This window comes from Strix uralensis, chromosome 40 (assembly GCF_047716275.1).
Source record: "Strix uralensis isolate ZFMK-TIS-50842 chromosome 40, bStrUra1, whole genome shotgun sequence".
In the NCBI taxonomy this organism is placed as follows: domain Eukaryota; kingdom Metazoa; phylum Chordata; class Aves; order Strigiformes; family Strigidae; genus Strix; species Strix uralensis.
Window position 1 is genome coordinate 1,348,731 of NC_134011.1, and position 20,187 is coordinate 1,368,917.

Consider the following 20,187-nt stretch of genomic DNA (forward strand, 5'->3'; position numbering starts at 1 on the left):
CAGTGCTCTGCAAGCTCTCCAGGGCAACAGCAAATGTGGGGCTCTGTGCTTTCTTTTGCCCTGAAAAAGTGATAGTGTCCTCTGCAGCAACGCAAATGCGATTCTGCGCAACAATGTGAACACTTCTCCTTGCCAGGCACAGAGAAGGTGCTAGCAGGGAATTCTCTGCCTGCCTTTCCCCAGTGCTCTGCAAGCTGTCAAGGGCCACAGCAAATCTGGGGCTGTTTGCTTTTTTTCATTCTGAACAAGTGTTAGTGTTCTATGCAGAAAAGCCATTCTGCGAAACAATGTGAACACTTCTCCTTCCCAGGCACAGAGAAGGTGCTAGCAGGGGATTCTCTGCCTGCTTTTCCCCAGTGCTCTGCAAGCTGTCCAAGGCTACAGCAACTCTGGGGCTCTGTGCTTTCTTTTGCCCTGAAAAAGTGTTAGGGTTCTTTGCAGAAAAGCGATTCTGCGCAACAATGTGAACACTTCTCCTTGCCAGGCACAGAGAAGGTGCTAGCAGGGGATTCTCTGCCTGCCTTTCCCCAGTGCTCTGCAAGCTCTCCAGGGCAACAGCAAATGTGGGGCTCTGTGCTTTCTTTTGCCCTGAAAAAGTGATAGTGTCCTCTGCAGTAACGCAAATGCGATTCTGCTCAATAATGTGAACACTTCTCCTTCCCAGGCACAGAGAAGGTGCTAGCAGGGGATTCTCTGCCTGCCTTTCCGCAGTGCTCTGCAAGCTCTCCAGGGCAACAGCAAATGTGGGGCTCTGTGCTTTCTTTTGCCCTGAAAAAGTGTTAGTGTTTTCTGTAGAAAAGCGATTCTGCGCAACAATGTGAACACTTCTCCTTCCCAGGCACAGAGAAGGTGCTAGCAGGGAATTCTCTGCCTGCCTTTCCCCAGTGCTCTGCAAGCTCTCCAGGGCAACAGCAAATCTGGGGCTCTGTGCTTTCTTTCGTTCTGAATAAGTGTTAGTGTTCGCTGCAGAAAAGGGATTCTGTGCAACAATGTGAACAATTCTCCTTCCCAGGCACAGAGAAGGTGCTAGCAGGGAATTCTCTGCATGCCTTTCCCCAGTGCTCTGCAAGCTGTCCAAGGCTACAGCAAATCTGGGGCTCTGTGCTTTCTTTTGCCCTGAAAAAGTGTTAGGGTTCTTTGCAGAAAAGCGATTCTGCGCAACAATGTGAACACTTCTCCTTGCCAGGCACAGAGAAGGTGCTAGCAGGGGATTCTCTGCCTGCCTTTCCCCAGTGCTCTGCAAGCTCTCCAGGGCAACAGCAAATCTGGGGCTCTGTGCTTTCTTTTGCCCTGAAAAAGTGGTAGTGTCCTCTGCAGCGACGCAAATGCGATTCTGCGCAACAATGTGAACACTTCTCCTTCCCAGGCACAGAGAAGGTGCTAGCAGGGGATTCTCTGTGTGCCTTTCCCCAGTGCTCTGCAAGCTCTCCAGGGCAACAGCAAATCTGGGGCTCTGTGCTTTCTTTTGCCCTGAAAAAGTGTTAGGGTTCTTTGTAGAAAAGCGATTCTGCGCAACAATGTGAACACTTCTCCTTCCCAGGCACAGAGAAGGTGCTAGCAGGGGATTCTCTGCCTGCCTTTCCCCAGTGCTCTGCAAGCTCTCCACGGCAACAGCAAATGTGGGGCTCTGTGCTTTCTTTTGCCCTGAAAAAGTGATAGTGTCCTCTGCAGTAACGCAAATGCGATTCTGCTCAATAATGTGAACACTTCTCCTTGCCAGGCACAGAGAAGGTGCTAGCAGGGGATTCTCTGCCTGCCTTTCCCCAGTGCTCTGCAAGCTCTCCAGGGCAACAGCAAATGTGGGGCTCTGTGCTTTCTTTTGCCCTGAAAAAGTGATAGTGTCCTCTGCAGTAACGCAAATGCGATTCTGCTCAATAATGTGAACACTTCTCCTTCCCAGGCACAGAGAAGGTGCTAGCAGGGGATTCTCTGCCTGCCTTTCCCCAGTGCTCTGCAAGCTCTCCAGGGCAACAGCAAATGTGGGGCTCTGTGCTTTCTTTTGCCCTGAAAAAGTGTTAGTGTTTTCTGTAGAAAAGCGATTCTGCGCAACAATGTGAACACTTCTCCTTCCCAGGCACAGAGAAGGTGCTAGCAGGGAATTCTCTGCCTGCCTTTCCCCAGTGCTCTGCAAGCTCTCCAGGGCAACAGCAAATCTGGGGCTCTGTGCTTTCTTTCGTTCTGAATAAGTGTTAGTGTTCGCTGCAGAAAAGCGATTCTGCGCAACAATGTGAACACTTCTCCTTCCCAGGCACAGAGAAGGTGCTAGCAGGGAATTCTCTGCCTGCTTTTCCGTAGTGCTCTGCAAGCTCTCCAGGGCAACAGGAAATCTGGGGCTCTGTGCTTTCTTTTGCCCTGAAAAAGTGTTAGGGTTCTTTGCAGAAAAGCGATTCTGCGCAACAATGTGAACACTTCTCCTTGCCAGGCACAGAGAAGGTGCTAGCAGGGGATTCTCTGCCTGCCTTTCCCCAGTGCTCTGCAAGCTCTCCAGGGCAACAGGAAATCTGGGGCTCTGTGCTTTCTTTTGCCCTGAAAAAGTGTTAGGGTTCTTTGCAGAAAAGCGATTCTGCGAAACAATGTGAACATTTCTCCTTCCCAGGCACAGAGAAGGTGCTAGCAGGGGATTCTCTGCCTGCCTTTCCCCAGTGCTCTGCAAGCTGTCCAGGGCAACAGCAAATCTGGGGCTCTGTGCTTTCTTTTGCCCTGTAAAAGTGATAGTGTTCTCTGCAGCGACGCAAATGCGATTCTGCGCAACAATGTGAACACTTCTCCTTCCCAGGCACAGAGAAGGTGCTAGCAGGGAATTCTCTGCCTGCCTTTCCCCAGTGCTCTGCAAGCTCTCCAGGGCAACAGCAAATCTGGGGCTCTGTGCTTTCTTTTGCCCTGAAAAAGTGTTAGGGTTCTTTGCAGAAAAGTGATTCTGCGCAACAATGTGAACACTTCTCCTTGCCAGGCACAGAGAAGGTGCTAGCAGGGAATTCTCTGCCTGCTTTTCCGTAGTGCTCGCAAGCTCTGCAGGGCAACAGCAAATCTGGGGCTCTGTGCTTTCTTTTCCCTGAAAAAGTGATAGTGTCCTCTGCAGAAAAGCGATTCTGAGCAACAATGTGAACACTTCTCCTTCCCAGGCACAGAGAAGGTGCTAGCAGGGAATTCTCTGCCTGCTTTTCCGTAGTGCTCGCAAGCTCTCCAGGGCAACAGGAAATCTGGGGCTCTGTGCTTTCTTTTGCCCTGAAAAAGTGATAGTGTCCTCTGCAGCAACGTAAATGCGATTCTGCACAACAATGTGAACACTTCTCCTTGCCAAGCACAGAGAAGGTGCTAGCAGGGGATTCTCTGCCTGCCTTTCCCCAGTGCTCTGCAAGCTCTCCAGGGCAACAGGAAATCTGGGGCTCTGTGCTTTCTTTTGCCCTGAAAAAGTGATAGTGTCCTCTGCAGCGACGCAAATGCGATTCTGCGCAACAATGTGAACACTTCTCCTTCCCAGGCACAGAGAAGGTGCTAGCAGGGAATTCTCTGCCTGCCTTTCCCCAGTGCTCTGCAAGCTGTCAAGGGCCACAGCAAATCTGGGGCTGTTTGCTTTTTTTCATTCTGAACAAGTGTTAGTGTTCTATGCAGAAAAGCCATTCTGCGAAACAATGTGAACACTTCTCCTTCCCAGGCACAGAGAAGGTGCTAGCAGGGGATTCTCTGCCTGCTTTTCCCCAGTGCTCTGCAAGCTGTCCAAGGCTACAGCAACTCTGGGGCTCTGTGCTTTCTTTTGCCCTGAAAAAGTGTTAGGGTTCTTTGCAGAAAAGCGATTCTGCGCAACAATGTGAACACTTCTCCTTGCCAGGCACAGAGAAGGTGCTAGCAGGGGATTCTCTGCCTGCCTTTCCCCAGTGCTCTGCAAGCTCTCCAGGGCAACAGCAAATGTGGGGCTCTGTGCTTTCTTTTGCCCTGAAAAAGTGATAGTGTCCTCTGCAGTAACGCAAATGCGATTCTGCTCAATAATGTGAACACTTCTCCTTCCCAGGCACAGAGAAGGTGCTAGCAGGGGATTCTCTGCCTGCCTTTCCGCAGTGCTCTGCAAGCTCTCCAGGGCAACAGCAAATGTGGGGCTCTGTGCTTTCTTTTGCCCTGAAAAAGTGTTAGTGTTTTCTGTAGAAAAGCGATTCTGCGCAACAATGTGAACACTTCTCCTTCCCAGGCACAGAGAAGGTGCTAGCAGGGAATTCTCTGCCTGCCTTTCCCCAGTGCTCTGCAAGCTCTCCAGGGCAACAGCAAATCTGGGGCTCTGTGCTTTCTTTCGTTCTGAATAAGTGTTAGTGTTCGCTGCAGAAAAGGGATTCTGTGCAACAATGTGAACAATTCTCCTTCCCAGGCACAGAGAAGGTGCTAGCAGGGAATTCTCTGCATGCCTTTCCCCAGTGCTCTGCAAGCTGTCCAAGGCTACAGCAAATCTGGGGCTCTGTGCTTTCTTTTGCCCTGAAAAAGTGTTAGGGTTCTTTGCAGAAAAGCGATTCTGCGCAACAATGTGAACACTTCTCCTTGCCAGGCACAGAGAAGGTGCTAGCAGGGGATTCTCTGCCTGCCTTTCCCCAGTGCTCTGCAAGCTCTCCAGGGCAACAGCAAATCTGGGGCTCTGTGCTTTCTTTTGCCCTGAAAAAGTGGTAGTGTCCTCTGCAGCGACGCAAATGCGATTCTGCGCAACAATGTGAACACTTCTCCTTCCCAGGCACAGAGAAGGTGCTAGCAGGGGATTCTCTGTGTGCCTTTCCCCAGTGCTCTGCAAGCTCTCCAGGGCAACAGCAAATCTGGGGCTCTGTGCTTTCTTTTGCCCTGAAAAAGTGTTAGGGTTCTTTGTAGAAAAGCGATTCTGCGCAACAATGTGAACACTTCTCCTTCCCAGGCACAGAGAAGGTGCTAGCAGGGGATTCTCTGCCTGCCTTTCCCCAGTGCTCTGCAAGCTCTCCACGGCAACAGCAAATGTGGGGCTCTGTGCTTTCTTTTGCCCTGAAAAAGTGATAGTGTCCTCTGCAGTAACGCAAATGCGATTCTGCTCAATAATGTGAACACTTCTCCTTGCCAGGCACAGAGAAGGTGCTAGCAGGGGATTCTCTGCCTGCCTTTCCCCAGTGCTCTGCAAGCTCTCCAGGGCAACAGCAAATGTGGGGCTCTGTGCTTTCTTTTGCCCTGAAAAAGTGATAGTGTCCTCTGCAGTAACGCAAATGCGATTCTGCTCAATAATGTGAACACTTCTCCTTCCCAGGCACAGAGAAGGTGCTAGCAGGGGATTCTCTGCCTGCCTTTCCCCAGTGCTGTGCAAGCTCTCCAGGGCAACAGCAAATGTGGGGCTCTGTGCTTTCTTTTGCCCTGAAAAAGTGTTAGTGTTTTCTGTAGAAAAGCGATTCTGCGCAACAATGTGAACACTTCTCCTTCCCAGGCACAGAGAAGGTGCTAGCAGGGAATTCTCTGCCTGCCTTTCCCCAGTGCTCTGCAAGCTCTCCAGGGCAACAGCAAATCTGGGGCTCTGTGCTTTCTTTCGTTCTGAATAAGTGTTAGTGTTCGCTGCAGAAAAGGGATTCTGTGCAACAATGTGAACAATTCTCCTTCCCAGGCACAGAGAAGGTGCTAGCAGGGAATTCTCTGCATGCCTTTCCCCAGTGCTCTGCAAGCTGTCCAAGGCTACAGCAAATCTGGGGCTCTGTGCTTTCTTTTGCCCTGAAAAAGTGTTAGGGTTCTTTGCAGAAAAGCGATTCTGCGCAACAATGTGAACACTTCTCCTTCCCAGGCACAGAGAAGGTGCTAGCAGGGGATTCTCTGCCTGCCTTTCCCCAGTGCTCTGCAAGCTCTCCAGGGCAACAGCAAATCTGGGGCTCTGTGCTTTCTTTTGCCCTGAAAAAGTGGTAGTGTCCTCTGCAGCGACGCAAATGCGATTCTGCGCAACAATGTGAACACTTCTCCTTCCCAGGCACAGAGAAGGTGCTAGCAGGGGATTCTCTGTGTGCCTTTCCCCAGTGCTCTGCAAGCTCTCCAGGGCAACAGGAAATCTGGGGCTCTGTGCTTTCTTTTGCCCTGAAAAAGTGTTAGGGTTCTTTGTAGAAAAGCGATTCTGCGCAACAATGTGAACACTTCTCCTTCCCAGGCACAGAGAAGGTGCTAGCAGGGGATTCTCTGCCTGCCTTTCCCCAGTGCTCTGCAAGCTCTCCAGGGCAACAGCAAATCTGGGGCTCTGTGCTTTCTTTTGCCCTGAAAAAGTGATAGTGTCCTCTGCAGCAACGCAAATGCGATTCAGCACAACAATGTGAACACTTCTCCTTCCCAGGCACAGAGAAGGTGCTAGCAGGGAATTCTCTGCCTGCCTTTCCCCAGTGCTCTGCAAGCTCTCCACGGCAACAGCAAATCTGGGGCTCTGTGCTTTCTTTTGCCCTGAAAAAGTGATAGTGTCCTCTGCAGTAACGCAAATGCGATTCTGCTCAATAACGTGAACACTTCTCCTTGCCAGGCACAGAGAAGGTGCTAGCAGGGGATTCTCTGCCTGCCTTTCCCCAGTGCTCTGCAAGCTCTCCAGGGCAACAGCAAATGTGGGGCTCTGTGCTTTCTTTTGCCCTGAAAAAGTGATAGTGTCCTCTGCAGTAACGCAAATGCGATTCTGCTCAATAATGTGAACACTTCTCCTTCCCAGGCACAGAGAAGGTGCTAGCAGGGGATTCTCTGCCTGCCTTTCCCCAGTGCTCTGCAAGCTCTCCAGGGCAACAGCAAATGTGGGGCTCTGTGCTTTCTTTTGCCCTGAAAAAGTGTTAGTGTTTTCTGTAGAAAAGCGATTCTGCGCAACAATGTGAACACTTCTCCTTCCCAGGCACAGAGAAGGTGCTAGCAGGGAATTCTCTGCCTGCCTTTCCCCAGTGCTCTGCAAGCTCTCCAGGGCAACAGCAAATCTGGGGCTCTGTGCTTTCTTTCGTTCTGAATAAGTGTTAGTGTTCGCTGCAGAAAAGGGATTCTGTGCAACAATGTGAACAATTCTCCTTCCCAGGCACAGAGAAGGTGCTAGCAGGGAATTCTCTGCATGCCTTTCCCCAGTGCTCTGCAAGCTGTCCAAGGCTACAGCAAATCTGGGGCTCTGTGCTTTCTTTTGCCCTGAAAAAGTGTTAGGGTTCTTTGCAGAAAAGCGATTCTGCGCAACAATGTGAACACTTCTCCTTCCCAGGCACAGAGAAGGTGCTAGCAGGGGATTCTCTGCCTGCCTTTCCCCAGTGCTCTGCAAGCTGTCCAGGGCAACAGCAAATCTGGGGCTCTTTGCTTTTTTTCGTTCTGAACAAGTGTTAGTGTTCTATGCAGAAAAGCCATTCTGCGAAACAATGTGAACACTTCTCCTTCCCAGGCACAGAGAAGGTGCTAGCAGGGGATTCTCTGCCTGCCTTTCCCCAGTGCTCTGCAAGCTGTCCAAGGCTACAGCAACTCTGGGGCTCTGTGCTTTCTTTTGCCCTGAAAAAGTGTTAGGGTTCTTTGCAGAAAAGCGATTCTGCGCAACAATGTGAACACTTCTCCTTCCCAGGCACAGAGAAGGTGCTAGCAGGGAATTCTCTGCCTGCTTTTCCGTAGTGCTCTGCAAGCTGTCCAGGGCAACAGCAAATCTGGGGCTCTGTGCTTTCTTTTGCCCTGAAAAAGTGTTAGGGTTCTTTGCAGAAAAGCGATTCTGCGCAACAATGTGAACACTTCTCCTTCCCAGGCACAGAGAAGGTGCTAGCAGGGAATTCTCTGCCTGCTTTTCCGTAGTGCTCGCAAGCTCTCCAGGGCAACAGGAAATCTGGGGCTCTGTGCTTTCTTTTCCCTGAAAAAGTGATAGTGTCCTCTGCAGCGACGCAAATGCGATTCTGCGCAACAATGTGAACACTTGTCCTTGCCAGGCACAGAGAAGGTGCTAGCAGGGGATTCTCTGCCTGCCTTTCCCCAGTGCTCTGCAAGCTCTCCAGGGCAACAGGAAATGTGGGGCTCTGTGCTTTCTTTTGCCCTGAAAAAGTGATAGTGTCCTCTGCAGCGACGCAAATGCGATTCTGCGCAACAATGTGAACACTTCTCCTTCCCAGGCACAGAGAAGGTGCTAGCAGGGGATTCTCTGTGTGCCTTTCCCCAGTGCTCTGCAAGCTCTCCAGGGCAACAGCAAATGTGGGGCTCTGTGCTTTCTTTTGCCCTGAAAAAGTGTTAGGGTTCTTTGTAGAAAAGCGATTCTGCGCAACAATGTGAACACTTCTCCTTGCCAGGCACAGAGAAGGTGCTAGCAGGGAATTCTCTGCCTGCCTTTCCCCAGTGCTCTGCAAGCTGTTCAAGGCTACAGCAAATCTGGGGCTCTGTGCTTTCTTTTGCCCTGAAAAAGTGTTAGGGTTCTTTGCAGAAAAGCGATTCTGCGCAACAATGTGAACACTTCTCCCTCCCAGGCACAGAGAAGGTGCTAGCAGGGAATTCTCTGCCTGCTTTTCCGTAGTGCTCTGCAAGCTCTCCAGGGCAACAGGAAATCTGGGGCTCTGTGCTTTCTTTTGCCCTGAAAAAGTGTTAGGGTTCTTTGCAGAAAAGCGATTCTGCGCAACAATGTGAACACTTCTCCTTCCCAGGCACAGAGAAGGTGCTAGCAGGGAATTCTCTGCCTGCTTTTCCGTAGTGCTCGCAAGCTCTCCAGGGCAACAGCAAATGTGGGGCTCTGTGCTTTCTTTTGCCCTGAAAAAGTGTTAGTGTCCTCTGCAGCAACGCAAATGCGATTCTGCACAACAATGTGAACACTTCTCCTTGCCAGGCACAGAGAAGGTGCTAGCAGGGAATTCTCTGCCTGCCTTTCCCCAGTGCTCTGCAAGCTCTCCAGGGCAACAGCAAATGTGGGGCTCTGTGCTTTCTTTTGCCCTGAAAAAGTGATAGTGTCCTCTGCAGTAACGCAAATACGATTCTGCTCAATAATGTGAACACTTCTCCTTGCCAGGCACAGAGAAGGTGCTAGCAGGGGATTCTCTGCCTGCCTTTCCCCAGTGCTCTGCAAGCTCTCCAGGGCAACAGCAAATGTGGGGCTCTGTGCTTTCTTTTGCCCTGAAAAAGTGTTAGTGTTTTCTGTAGAAAAGCGATTCTGCGCAACAATGTGAACACTTCTCCTTGCCAGGCACAGAGAAGGTGCTAGCAGGGAATTCTCTGCCTGCCTTTCCCCAGTGCTCTGCAAGCTCTCCAGGGCAACAGGAAATCTGGGGCTCTGTGCTTTCTTTTGCCCTGAAAAAGTGTTAGGATTCTATGCAGAAAAGCGATTCTGCGAAACAATGTGAACACTTCTCCCTCCCAGGCACAGAGAAGGTGCTAGCAGGGGATTCTCTGCCTGCTTTTCCGTAGTGCTCGCAAGCTCTCCAGGGCAACAGCAAATCTGGGGCTCTGTGCTTTCTTTTGCCCTGAAAAAGTGATAGTGTCCTCTGCAGCGAAGCAAATGCGATTCTGCGCAACAATGTGAACACTTCTCCTTGCCAAGCACAGAGAAGGTGCTAGCAGGGGATTCTCTGCCTGCCTTTCCCCAGTGCTCTGCAAGCTCTCCAGGGCAACAGCAAATCTGGGGCTCTGTGCTTTCTTTTGCCCTGAAAAAGTGATAGTGTCCTCTGCAGCGACGCAAATGCGATTCTGCGCAACAATGTGAACACTTCTCCTTCCCAGGCACAGAGAAGGTGCTAGCAGGGGATTCTCTGCCTGCCTTTCCCCAGTGCTCTGCAAGCTGTCCAGGGCAACAGCAAATCTGGGGCTCTGTGCTTTCTTTTGCCCTGAAAAAGTGATAGTGTTCTCTGCAGCGACGCAAATGCGATTCTGCGCAACAATGTGAACACTTCTCCTTGCCAGGCACAGAGAAGGTGCTAGCAGGGAATTCTCTGCCTGCCTTTCCCCAGTGCTCTGCAAGCTGTCCAGGGCAACAGCAAATCTGGGGCTCTTTGCTTTTTTTCGTTCTGAACAAGTGTTAGTGTTCTATGCAGAAAAGCCATTCTGCGAAACAATGTGAACACTTCTCCTTCCCAGGCACAGAGAAGGTGCTAGCAGGGGATTCTCTGCCTGCCTTTCCCCAGTGCTCTGCAAGCTCTCCAGGGCAACAGCAAATCTGGGGCTCTGTGCTTTCTTTTGCCCTGAAAAAGTGTTAGGGTTCTTTGCAGAAAAGCGATTCTGCGCAACAATGTGAACACTTCTCCTTCCCAGGCACAGAGAAGGTGCTAGCAGGGAATTCTCTGCCTGCTTTTCCGTAGTGCTCTGCAAGCTGTCCAGGGCAACAGCAAATCTGGGGCTCTGTGCTTTCTTTTGCCCTGAAAAAGTGTTAGGGTTCTTTGCAGAAAAGCGATTCTGCGCAACAATGTGAACACTTCTCCTTGCCAGGCACAGAGAAGGTGCTAGCAGGGAATTCTCTGCCTGCTTTTCCGTAGTGCTCGCAAGCTCTCCAGGGCAACAGGAAATCTGGGGCTCTGTGCTTTCTTTTCCCTGAAAAAGTGATAGTGTCCTCTGCAGCGACGCAAATGCGATTCTGCGCAACAATGTGAACACTTCTCCTTGCCAGGCACAGAGAAGGTGCTAGCAGGGGATTCTCTGCCTGCCTTTCCCCAGTGCTCTGCAAGCTCTCCAGGGCAACAGGAAATGTGGGGCTCTGTGCTTTCTTTTGCCCTGAAAAAGTGATAGTGTCCTCTGCAGCGACGCAAATGCGATTCTGCGCAACAATGTGAACACTTCTCCTTCCCAGGCACAGAGAAGGTGCTAGCAGGGGATTCTCTGTGTGCCTTTCCCCAGTGCTCTGCAAGCTCTCCAGGGCAACAGCAAATCTGGGGCTCTGTGCTTTCTTTTGCCCTGAAAAAGTGTTAGGGTTCTTTGTAGAAAAGCGATTCTGCGCAACAATGTGAACACTTCTCCTTCCCAGGCACAGAGAAGGTGCTAGCAGGGGATTCTCTGCCTGCCTTTCCCCAGTGCTCTGCAAGCTCTCCAGGGCAACAGCAAATCTGGGGCTCTGTGCTTTCTTTTGCCCTGAAAAAGTGATAGTGTTCTCTGCAGCGACGCAAATGCGATTCTGCGCAACAATGTGAACACTTCTCCTTCCCAGGCACAGAGAAGGTGCTAGCAGGGAATTCTCTGCCTGCCTTTCCCCAGTGCTCTGCAAGCTGTCCAAGGCTACAGCAAATCTGGGGCTCTGTGCTTTCTTTTGCCCTGAAAAAGTGTTAGGGTTCTTTGCAGAAAAGCGATTCTGCGCAACAATGTGAACACTTCTCCTTCCCAGGCACAGAGAAGGTGCTAGCAGGGAATTCTCTGCCTGCTTTTCCGTAGTGCTCTGCAAGCTCTCCAGGGCAACAGGAAATCTGGGGCTCTGTGCTTTCTTTTGCCCTGAAAAAGTGTTAGGGTTCTTTGCAGAAAAGCGATTCTGCGCAACAATGTGAACACTTCTCCTTGCCAGGCACAGAGAAGGTGCTAGCAGGGAATTCTCTGCCTGCTTTTCCGTAGTGCTCGCAAGCTCTCCAGGGCAACAGGAAATCTGGGGCTCTGTGCTTTCTTTTGCCCTGAAAAAGTGATAGTGTCCTCTGCAGCAACGCAAATGCGATTCTGCACAACAATGTGAACACTTCTCCTTGCCAGGCACAGAGAAGGTGCTAGCAGGGAATTCTCTAACTGCCTTTCCCCAGTGCTCTGCAAGCTCTCCAGGGCAACAGCAAATGTGGGGCTCTGTGCTTTCTTTTGCCCTGAAAAAGTGATAGTGTCCTCTGCAGTAACGCAAATGCGATTCTGCTCAATAATGTGAACACTTCTCCTTCCCAGGCACAGAGAAGGTGCTAGCAGGGGATTCTCTGCCTGCCTTTCCCCAGTGCTCTGCAAGCTCTCCAGGGCAACAGCAAATGTGGGGCTCTGTGCTTTCTTTTGCCCTGAAAAAGTGTTAGTGTTTTCTGTAGAAAAGCGATTCTGCGCAACAATGTGAACACTTCTCCTTCCCAGGCACAGAGAAGGTGCTAGCAGGGAATTCTCTGCCTGCCTTTCCCCAGTGCTCTGCAAGCTCTCCAGGGCAACAGCAAATGTGGGGCTCTGTGCTTTCTTTTGCCCTGAAAAAGTGTTAGTGTTTTCTGTAGAAAAGCGATTCTGCGCAACAATGTGAACACTTCTCCTTGCCAGGCACAGAGAAGGTGCTAGCAGGGAATTCTCTGCCTGCCTTTCCCCAGTGCTCTGCAAGCTGTCCAAGGCTACAGCAAATCTGGGGCTCTGTGCTTTCTTTTGCCCTGAAAAAGTGTTAGTGTTCTATGCAGAAAAGCCATTCTGCGAAACAATGTGAACACTTCTCCTTGCCAGGCACAGAGAAGGTGCTAGCAGGGGATTCTCTGCCTGCCTTTCTCCAGTGCTCTGCAAGCTGTCCAAGGCTACAGCAACTCTGGGGCTCTGTGCTTTCTTTTGCCCTGAAAAAGTGTTAGGGTTCTTTGCAGAAAAGCGATTCTGCGCAACAATGTGAACACTTCTCCTTCCCAGGCACAGAGAAGGTGCTAGCAGGGAATTCTCTGCCTGCTTTTCCGTAGTGCTCTGCAAGCTCTCCAGGGCAACAGGAAATCTGGGGCTCTGTGCTTTCTTTTCCCTGAAAAAGTGATAGTGTCCTCTGCAGCGACGCAAATGCGATTCTGCGCATCAATGTGAACACTTCTCCTTCCCAGGCACAGAGAAGGTGCTAGCAGGGGATTCTCTGCCTGCCTTTCCCCAGTGCTCTGCAAGCTCTCCAGGGCAACAGCAAATCTGGGGCTCTGTGCTTTCTTTTGCCCTGAAAAAGTGATAGTGTCCTCTGCAGCGATGCAAATGCGATTCTGCGCAACAATGTGAACACTTCTCCTTCCCAGGCACAGAGAAGGTGCTAGCAGGGAATTCTCTGCCTGCCTTTCCCCAGTGCTCTGCAAGCTCTCCAGGGCAACAGCAAATCTGGGGCTCTGTGCTTTCTTTTGCCCTGAAAAAGTGATAGTGTTCTCTGCAGCGACGCAAATACGATTCTGCGCAACAATGTGAACACTTCTCCTTCCCAGGCACAGAGAAGGTGCTAGCAGGGAATTCTCTGCCTGCCTTTCCCCAGTGCTCTGCAAGCTGTCCAAGGCTACAGCAAATCTGGGGCTCTGTGCTTTCTTTTGCCCTGAAAAAGTGTTAGGGTTCTTTGCAGAAAAGCGATTCTGCGCAACAATGTGAACACTTCTCCTTCCCAGGCACAGAGAAGGTGCTAGCAGGGGATTCTCTGCCTGCCTTTCCGTAGTGCTCTGCAAGCTCTCCAGGGCAACAGCAAATCTGGGGCTCTGTGCTTTCTTTTGCCCTGAAAAAGTGTTAGGGTTCTTTGCAGAAAAGCGATTCTGCGCAACAATGTGAACACTTCTCCTTCCCAGGCACAGAGAAGGTGCTAGCAGGGAATTCTCTGCCTGCCTTTCCATAGCGCTCTGCAAGCTCTCCAGGGCAACAGCAAATCTGGGGCTCTGTGCTTTCTTTCGTTCTGAATAAGTGTTAGTGTTCGCTGCAGAAAAGGGATTCTGTGCAACAATGTGAACAATTCTCCTTCCCAGGCACAGAGAAGGTGCTAGCAGGGAATTCTCTGCATGCCTTTCCCCAGTGCTCTGCAAGCTGTCCAAGGCTACAGCAAATCTGGGGCTCTGTGCTTTCTTTTGCCCTGAAAAAGTGTTAGGGTTCTTTGCAGAAAAGCGATTCTGCGCAACAATGTGAACACTTCTCCTTCCCAGGCACAGAGAAGGTGCTAGCAGGGAATTCTCTGCCTGCTTTTCCGTAGTGCTCGCAAGCTCTCCAGGGCAACAGGAAATCTGGGGCTCTGTGCTTTCTTTTGCCCTGAAAAAGTGTTAGGGTTCTTTGCAGAAAAGCGATTCTGAGCAACAATGTGAACACTTCTCCTTCACAGGCACAGAGAAGGTGCTAGCAGGGAATTCTCTGCCTGCTTTTCCGTAGTGCTCGCAAGCTCACCAGGGCAACAGCTAATCTGGGGCTCTGTGCTTTCTTTTGCCCTGAAAAAGTGATAGTGTCCTCTGCAGCAACGCAAATGCGATTCTGCACAACAATGTGAACACTTCTCCTTGCCAGGCACAGAGAAGGTGCTAGCAGGGAATTCTCTGCCTGCCTTTCCCCAGTGCTCTGCAAGCTCTCCAGGGCAACAGCAAATGTGGGGCTCTGTGCTTTCTTTTGCCCTGAAAAAGTGATAGTGTCCTCTGCAGTAACGCAAATGCGATTCTGCTCAATAATGTGAACACTTCTCCTTCCCAGGCACAGAGAAGGTGCTAGCAGGGGATTCTCTGCCTGCCTTTCCCCAGTGCTCTGCAAGCTCTCCAGGGCAACAGCAAATGTGGGGCTCTGTGCTTTCTTTTGCCCTGAAAAAGTGTTAGTGTTTTCTGTAGAAAAGCGATTCTGCGCAACAATGTGAACACTTCTCCTTCCCAGGCACAGAGAAGGTGCTAGCAGGGAATTCTCTGCCTGCCTTTCCCCAGTGCTCTGCAAGCTCTCCAGGGCAACAGGAAATCTGGGGCTCTGTGCTTTCTTTTGCCCTGAAAAAGTGTTAGGGTTCTATGCAGAAAAGCGATTCTGCGAAACAATGTGAACACTTCTCCCTCCCAGGCACAGAGAAGGTGCTAGCAGGGGATTCTCTGCCTGCTTTTCCGTAGTGCTCGCAAGCTCTCCAGGGCAACAGCAAATCTGGGGCTCTGTGCTTTCTTTTGCCCTGAAAAAGTGATAGTGTCCTCTGCAGCGACGCAAATGCGATTCTGCGCAACAATGTGAACACTTCTCCTTGCCAAGCACAGAGAAGGTGCTAGCAGGGGATTCTCTGCCTGCCTTTCCCCAGTGCTCTGCAAGCTCTCCAGGGCAACAGCAAATCTGGGGCTCTGTGCTTTCTTTTGCCCTGAAAAAGTGATAGTGTCCTCTGCAGCGACGCAAATGCGATTCTGCGCAACAATGTGAACACTTCTCCTTCCCAGGCACAGAGAAGGTGCTAGCAGGGGATTCTCTGCCTGCCTTTCCCCAGTGCTCTGCAAGCTGTCCAGGGCAACAGCAAATCTGGGGCTCTGTGCTTTCTTTTGCCCTGAAAAAGTGATAGTGTCCTCTGCAGCGACGCAAATGCGATTCTGCGCAACAATGTGAACACTTCTCCTTGCCAGGCACAGAGAAGGTGCTAGCAGGGAATTCTCTGCCTGCCTTTCCCCAGTGCTCTGCAAGCTGTCCAGGGCAACAGCAAATCTGGGGCTCTTTGCTTTTTTTCGTTCTGAACAAGTGTTAGTGTTCTATGCAGAAAAGCCATTCTGCGAAACAATGTGAACACTTCTCCTTCCCAGGCACAGAGAAGGTGCTAGCAGGGGATTCTCTGTGTGCCTTTCCCCAGTGCTCTGCAAGCTCTCCAGGGCAACAGCAAATCTGGGGCTCTGTGCTTTCTTTTGCCCTGAAAAAGTGTTAGGGTTCTTTGCAGAAAAGCGATTCTGCGCAACAATGTGAACACTTCTCCTTCCCAGGCACAGAGAAGGTGCTAGCAGGGAATTCTCTGCCTGCTTTTCCGTAGTGCTCTGCAAGCTGTCCAGGGCAACAGCAAATCTGGGGCTCTGTGCTTTCTTTTGCCCTGAAAAAGTGTTAGGGTTCTTTGCAGAAAAGCGATTCTGCGCAACAATGTGAACACTTCTCCTTGCCAGGCACAGAGAAGGTGCTAGCAGGGAATTCTCTGCCTGCTTTTCCGTAGTGCTCGCAAGCTCTCCAGGGCAACAGGAAATCTGGGGCTCTGTGCTTTCTTTTCCCTGAAAAAGTGATAGTGTCCTCTGCAGCGACGCAAATGCGATTCTGCGCAACAATGTGAACACTTCTCCTTGCCAGGCACAGAGAAGGTGCTAGCAGGGGATTCTCTGCCTGCCTTTCCCCAGTGCTCTGCAAGCTCTCCAGGGCAACAGGAAATGTGGGGCTCTGTGCTTTCTTTTGCCCTGAAAAAGTGATAGTGTCCTCTGCAGCGACGCAAATGCGATTCTGCGCAACAATGTGAACACTTCTCCTTCCCAGGCACAGAGAAGGTGCTAGCAGGGGATTCTCTGTGTGCCTTTCCCCAGTGCTCTGCAAGCTCTCCAGGGCAACAGCAAATCTGGGGCTCTGTGCTTTCTTTTGCCCTGAAAAAGTGTTAGGGTTCTTTGTAGAAAAGCGATTCTGCGCAACAATGTGAACACTTCTCCTTCCCAGGCACAGAGAAGGTGCTAGCAGGGGATTCTCTGCCTGCCTTTCCCCAGTGCTCTGCAAGCTCTCCAGGGCAACAGCAAATCTGGGGCTCTGTGCTTTCTTTTGCCCTGAAAAAGTGATAGTGTTCTCTGCAGCGACGCAAATGCGATTCTGCGCAACAATGTGAACACTTCTCCTTCCCAGGCACAGAGAAGGTGCTAGCAGGGAATTCTCTGCCTGCCTTTCCCCAGTGCTCTGCAAGCTGTCCAAGGCTACAGCAAATCTGGGGCTCTGTGCTTTCTTTTGCCCTGAAAAAGTGTTAGGGTTCTTTGCAGAAAAGCGATTCTGCGCAACAATGTGAACACTTCTCCTTCCCAGGCACAGAGAAGGTGCTAGCAGGGAATTCTCTGCCTGCTTTTCCGTAGTGCTCTGCAAGCTCTCCAGGGCAACAGGAAATCTGGGGCTCTGTGCTTTCTTTTGCCCTGAAAAAGTGTTAGGGTTCTTTGCAGAAAAGCGATTCTGCGCAACAATGTGAACACTTCTCCTTCCCAGGCACAGAGAAGGTGCTAGCAGGGAATTCTCTGCCTGCCTTTCCATAGCGCTCTGCAAGCTCTCCAGGGCAACAGCAAATCTGGGGCTCTGTGCTTTCTTTCGTTCTGAATAAGTGTTAGTGTTCGCTGCAGAAAAGGGATTCTGTGCAACAATGTGAACAATTCTCCTTCCCAGGCACAGAGAAGGTGCTAGCAGGGAATTCTCTGCATGCCTTTCCCCAGTGCTCTGCAAGCTGTCCAAGGCTACAGCAAATCTGGGGCTCTGTGCTTTCTTTTGCCCTGAAAAAGTGTTAGGGTTCTTTGCAGAAAAGCGATTCTGCGCAACAATGTGAACACTTCTCCTTCCCAGGCACAGAGAAGGTGCTAGCAGGGAATTCTCTGCCTGCTTTTCCGTAGTGCTCGCAAGCTCTCCAGGGCAACAGGAAATCTGGGGCTCTGTGCTTTCTTTTGCCCTGAAAAAGTGTTAGGGTTCTTTGCAGAAAAGCGATTCTGAGCAACAATGTGAACACTTCTCCTTCACAGGCACAGAGAAGGTGCTAGCAGGGAATTCTCTGCCTGCTTTTCCGTAGTGCTCGCAAGCTCACCAGGGCAACAGCTAATCTGGGGCTCTGTGCTTTCTTTTGCCCTGAAAAAGTGATAGTGTCCTCTGCAGCAACGCAAATGCGATTCTGCACAACAATGTGAACACTTCTCCTTGCCAGGCACAGAGAAGGTGCTAGCAGGGAATTCTCTGCCTGCCTTTCCCCAGTGCTCTGCAAGCTCTCCAGGGCAACAGCAAATGTGGGGCTCTGTGCTTTCTTTTGCCCTGAAAAAGTGATAGTGTCCTCTGCAGTAACGCAAATGCGATTCTGCTCAATAATGTGAACACTTCTCCTTCCCAGGCACAGAGAAGGTGCTAGCAGGGGATTCTCTGCCTGCCTTTCCCCAGTGCTCTGCAAGCTCTCCAGGGCAACAGCAAATGTGGGGCTCTGTGCTTTCTTTTGCCCTGAAAAAGTGTTAGTGTTTTCTGTAGAAAAGCGATTCTGCGCAACAATGTGAACACTTCTCCTTCCCAGGCACAGAGAAGGTGCTAGCAGGGAATTCTCTGCCTGCCTTTCCCCAGTGCTCTGCAAGCTCTCCAGGGCAACAGGAAATCTGGGGCTCTGTGCTTTCTTTTGCCCTGAAAAAGTGTTAGGGTTCTATGCAGAAAAGCGATTCTGCGAAACAATGTGAACACTTCTCCCTCCCAGGCACAGAGAAGGTGCTAGCAGGGGATTCTCTGCCTGCTTTTCCGTAGTGCTCGCAAGCTCTCCAGGGCAACAGCAAATCTGGGGCTCTGTGCTTTCTTTTGCCCTGAAAAAGTGATAGTGTCCTCTGCAGCGACGCAAATGCGATTCTGCGCAACAATGTGAACACTTCTCCTTGCCAAGCACAGAGAAGGTGCTAGCAGGGGATTCTCTGCCTGCCTTTCCCCAGTGCTCTGCAAGCTCTCCAGGGCAACAGCAAATCTGGGGCTCTGTGCTTTCTTTTGCCCTGAAAAAGTGATAGTGTCCTCTGCAGCGACGCAAATGCGATTCTGCGCAACAATGTGAACACTTCTCCTTCCCAGGCACAGAGAAGGTGCTAGCAGGGGATTCTCTGCCTGCCTTTCCCCAGTGCTCTGCAAGCTGTCCAGGGCAACAGCAAATCTGGGGCTCTGTGCTTTCTTTTGCCCTGAAAAAGTGATAGTGTCCTCTGCAGCGACGCAAATGCGATTCTGCGCAACAATGTGAACACTTCTCCTTGCCAGGCACAGAGAAGGTGCTAGCAGGGAATTCTCTGCCTGCCTTTCCCCAGTGCTCTGCAAGCTGTCCAGGGCAACAGCAAATCTGGGGCTCTTTGCTTTTTTTCGTTCTGAACAAGTGTTAGTGTTCTATGCAGAAAAGCCATTCTGCGAAACAATGTGAACACTTCTCCTTCCCAGGCACAGAGAAGGTGCTAGCAGGGGATTCTCTGTGTGCCTTTCCCCAGTGCTCTGCAAGCTCTCCAGGGCAACAGCAAATCTGGGGCTCTGTGCTTTCTTTTGCCCTGAAAAAGTGTTAGGGTTCTTTGCAGAAAAGCGATTCTGCGCAACAATGTGAACACTTCTCCTTCCCAGGCACAGAGAAGGTGCTAGCAGGGAATTCTCTGCCTGCTTTTCCGTAGTGCTCTGCAAGCTGTCCAGGGCAACAGCAAATCTGGGGCTCTGTGCTTTCTTTTGCCCTGAAAAAGTGTTAGGGTTCTTTGCAGAAAAGCGATTCTGCGCAACAATGTGAACACTTCTCCTTGCCAGGCACAGAGAAGGTGCTAGCAGGGAATTCTCTGCCTGCTTTTCCGTAGTGCTCGCAAGCTCTCCAGGGCAACAGGAAATCTGGGGCTCTGTGCTTTCTTTTCCCTGAAAAAGTGATAGTGTCCTCTGCAGCGACGCAAATGCGATTCTGCGCAACAATGTGAACACTTCTCCTTGCCAGGCACAGAGAAGGTGCTAGCAGGGGATTCTCTGCCTGCCTTTCCCCAGTGCTCTGCAAGCTCTCCAGGGCAACAGGAAATGTGGGGCTCTGTGCTTTCTTTTGCCCTGAAAAAGTGATAGTGTCCTCTGCAGCGACGCAAATGCGATTCTGCGCAACAATGTGAACACTTCTCCTTCCCAGGCACAGAGAAGGTGCTAGCAGGGGATTCTCTGTGTGCCTTTCCCCAGTGCTCTGCAAGCTCTCCAGGGCAACAGCAAATCTGGGGCTCTGTGCTTTCTTTTGCCCTGAAAAAGTGTTAGGGTTCTTTGTAGAAAAGCGATTCTGCGCAACAATGTGAACACTTCTCCTTCCCAGGCACAGAGAAGGTGCTAGCAGGGGATTCTCTGCCTGCCTTTCCCCAGTGCTCTGCAAGCTCTCCAGGGCAACAGCAAATCTGGGGCTCTGTGCTTTCTTTTGCCCTGAAAAAGTGATAGTGTTCTCTGCAGCGACGCAAATGCGATTCTGCGCAACAATGTGAACACTTCTCCTTCCCAGGCACAGAGAAGGTGCTAGCAGGGAATTCTCTGCCTGCCTTTCCCCAGTGCTCTGCAAGCTGTCCAAGGCTACAGCAAATCTGGGGCTCTGTGCTTTCTTTTGCCCTGAAAAAGTGTTAGGGTTCTTTGCAGAAAAGCGATTCTGCGCAACAATGTGAACACTTCTCCTTCCCAGGCACAGAGAAGGTGCTAGCAGGGAATTCTCTGCCTGCTTTTCCGTAGTGCTCTGCAAGCTCTCCAGGGCAACAGGAAATCTGGGGCTCTGTGCTTTCTTTTGCCCTGAAAAAGTGTTAGGGTTCTTTGCAGAAAAGCGATTCTGCGCAACAATGTGAACGCTTCTCCTTGCCAGGCACAGAGAAGGTGCTAGCAGGGAATTCTCTGCCTGCTTTTCCGTAGTGCTCGCAAGCTCTCCAGGGCAACAGGAAATCTGGGGCTCTGTGCTTTCTTTTGCCCTGAAAAAGTGATAGTGTCCTCTGCAGTAAC